Source organism: Panthera leo, chromosome B2 (genome assembly GCF_018350215.1).
Source record: "Panthera leo isolate Ple1 chromosome B2, P.leo_Ple1_pat1.1, whole genome shotgun sequence".
NCBI lineage: Eukaryota > Metazoa > Chordata > Mammalia > Carnivora > Felidae > Panthera > Panthera leo.
In genome coordinates this window covers 150,691,153-150,694,806 of record NC_056683.1, presented here as the reverse complement: position 1 = coordinate 150,694,806, position 3,654 = coordinate 150,691,153, and positions in this window count along the sequence as shown.

Genomic DNA, 3,654 nt, shown 5'->3' with positions numbered 1-3,654 from the left:
TACTTTACTAGTTATCATATTTATTAACGCTCTGTTACCCCCAAAGTAGGAAAGTATGAGTGAGTGACACATAGAGATAGATAGATATGAATATATAAGTGCTTAGAGTGGATTCCAAGACAGGGAAATTATTTATCATTCTTGTTAGATTTAAGACAGTCAGAATTTGCCAGAGGAAATTATGACACAACTTAGTAAAGCGTCAATTAAATGTTAAAATCGATTTTGGAAAACTTCTAAAGGCAGATGTACTTTTGAATGGTATTTTAATATGTTGTATGCGTTCTTTTGAAAGGAATTACCAAGTTTGAAAGAAAGACACTTTCTATAATGTAATTACACACTTTCTAATAATGTAGTTAGCACATCCCTAACCAATCAAAATGCTTAAAATGTGTGGGTGTTCTATTTGCTAGTCTGTTAATTAAGCGCTTTTTAGATGCGGGAAGTGAAACACATAACCCAATTGTTTATTTTAAAAAGAGAGAGAGAGGCACCAGGGTGGCTCAGTTGGTTGAGCACTTGACTCTCAATTTTGGCTCAGGTCATGATCTCACAATCAGGAGACTGAGCCCCATGTCGGGCTCCGCACTGAGCGTGGAGCCTGCTTGGGATTCTCCCTCTCTCCCCCTCTGCCCCTCCTCTGGTTCTCTCTCTCTCTCTAAAAGATGAAAATTTTCTTTTCCAGGCACTGGACCAGGGATCCAGTTTCTTCTTTCTCCTCTCCCCCTAGACTTTTCTGTACATTTGTTTAACTGGGTATAATTTAATCATGTTCTTATCTATGACCAGATGGGTCAAATTCACTCCTTGGGACGGGGGCTGTATCCCCCTTTGCTGAAGCACCCGGCTACATGAAAAGAGTGGATACAACTATAAATCAGGGCTCGTCCAGCAGGAAGCAGGGGTGGGCTTGGAGCAGGCAACCGATAATGTCTGTGATCATATGAGTTTACGAGTGATAATCAGAACATGAAAAACGGTGTCAAACTTAACGGATGGTGAAAATACCCAGTAGTTAGTTTGAATAATCCAAAGGCTGGAAGATAGGTAGAGGAGAGTTTTCTTTTCACTTATGATGACCCAGGACTAAGAGTTCCATGCTACGCAGCATAAACATGATAGTTGTCACCCAAAGAATCTTCAGGACAGGAGTTGTGAACCTTGGACACAGAAGAAGTTAGTAATAAGAAGCCTATGTAACCGCTCGTGTTATGCAATGTACCTTCGTGATGAACTTGCAGGATAAGTTCATTGTAAAATATACTGCCTCATCACACTGTTTGTAAAATGAGGATTATACCTTCCTCCTAAGGTCAGTGTGTGAATTAAGTGAGGTAATAAATAACCAAGAGCCTATGCCCAGCACTTGACAGCTCTGGAGACCATGACCTGCTTTCGCCATCCGGTTTGACATCTCAGAATCACCTGCAGCTTTTCTCGTTCTCTTCCCTTCTCCCAACCCCCGTATGTATTCAATCGTTAAATTCCACCGACTCTAATTTTTTGAAGTGACTCAGAGTCAGCGCCGTGGCTGGTCCGGGCCCCCAGTTCTCCCGCATCTATCCCAGCGCCCCTTGCTTCCACGCACTCATTTGTCAGAGGTTCTGTTCCACCGCACCCCGCGTCCACCGTGTCCCGGCACCGTGTGAGGTGCGGGGTGTGGAGCAGGGCCCTCGCCGGACCCCATGGCACGGGCGGCCTGTGAGAAATGAGTGTGCCTCCGGAAAGGCAGCGGGCGTCCCCCAGGGCGGACCCGGGAGCACACGCTTCGCCTCACGCACAAGACTGGTGATGTCGCCATCTGGATGTCACCTCCTGGGCCGGGTCCCCCTCAGTTTCCTGAGGTTTAATGGAGTCCGGGTGCCTGTAAACCTCTCTGACCCCGGAGTGCTCCTCACTGCTGCCCCCACTTGACCTCCCCTGTCATCAGGCTGCCTTACACACCCTCCTGTCTCTCGCCTTCCTGTCTTTTCCGTTAGAGCCTCCCTCCCACCACAAAGACCCCTTCCCATCTCTCCTCCCCCAAGCCGGACGGAGGCCTCTACCCCACTGGCAGCCACCTCTGCGTGAGCCGGCAGAAGGGGGCAGTCACCCTGGGGCCGCTGGACCGTCCCGCCACATAGTCAGGACCGTAGCTTCTGAACCAGTTTCCCACTGTCCTTAGCGAGCCCTAAGGATGAGTCGCACGAGATGGGACGCGGATGTTTGCTTCAGCCACGAGAGAGATCTGCACCTCACTGATCTGACTTCCTGCCTCTCCAAGCTTCTCACGGCGGGCTAGCGACCTCCCTTTGTGCCTTCACAGAACATCATCCTCTCCTCCAGATGTATTTTGAGTTCCTTTTGCTTAACAAGGCCTGGCTTGTCCCCACGGAAGAGGCCCTGTGCTGTGGAAGGGAGGTATATGCAAAGCAACCTCCAAGACTGAAGGAGCCATTAGACCCAAAGGAAAAGGCCATGCCCGGCTTGACAAGAAATGGTTTGTGGTTCCGTACAGATGGAAGCCTGTCTCTGGGGGGCAGGGGACAAGGAGATCTCCACGACCCTACCTTCCTTGAGACCTGCTTTTCTAGCCCTGGGGGTTGTGTGGACGTGGGGGACCAGCCAGGGGGAGATGGTTGAGAATCTGTGTGTCTCCTAGTCCCCCCCACCCCCAACCCCGCCCCAGGCCCGAGCAGGCAGGTGGGCCCGAGAGTGTGTCCAAGAGTGTGCCAAAGGGTGTGGTTGAACAGGGGGAAGAGCCCGGTCGGGCAGGGAGGGGGGCTGCGTTCCAGAAGGCCGCAGGTGGCAAAGCGGTCCTCATGGCTGGTGGGGCTCGTCCAAGATGACGTCAGTCTGACTCACACTCCCCACCCCGGTCCCTCAACGAAAGCTGCCGGGAGGTACCACGAGCGGCCCCTCTGGCCTTGAACCACTCCAGCTCCTGGCGAAGTGTGCCGTGTGGGTTCACAACTCTTCACGTGTGTGCACCGCTACTGCCCACGGCCCCTGGCTTGCTCCTTCTCGTTAGCCACTTGGAGACGTGAGCCAAGGGACCCCAATCCCCATCTCCACTCGACTCCTGCTGCCCGTTCTTTGTGACTTCGATACCACGCAGATAACTGTCCACTGAGGCAGTCCTCGCTGGGGCATGTTCTAGCATGCAGAAATTTTAATCGCCACAGTGTAGTTAAACAGCACCGGTCCCCCAATAACGGGGGTAGATTTCAGTTACCACGCTATGTTGCTATGTTAGCTGCGTGACTGCGTCGGCTACAAACTTCACAGCCAGTTGTCAGGCCACAGGTCGCTGTGTTAATGACTGACCTGCATCATCAACCTCCCTGCAAAGCCTGTCGGTGACTCGTCACCACACTTCAGTTATCCAGCGGCTCAGGTCACAACACAGCAAAGCAGGTTCTCGTATTGCCTCCTTGTCTCCCGGTGACAGACCCACATGATGTTTTACAACAATGAGCTGTCAAAGGAAAACTGTTTTACGTTAAAATTTCATTTTATACAATTTACCAAAAAAGTTGAAAGTGTTAAATAAGAAATGAGGATGTTGAAAACAAAATTGGATGTGATTAGGAAATATGAAATTGACAAGAGCAAAGTGAGCTACGATGAGATCTAAGCCCGCACGAGGTCCCTTAGGAACCACAGGGAGAA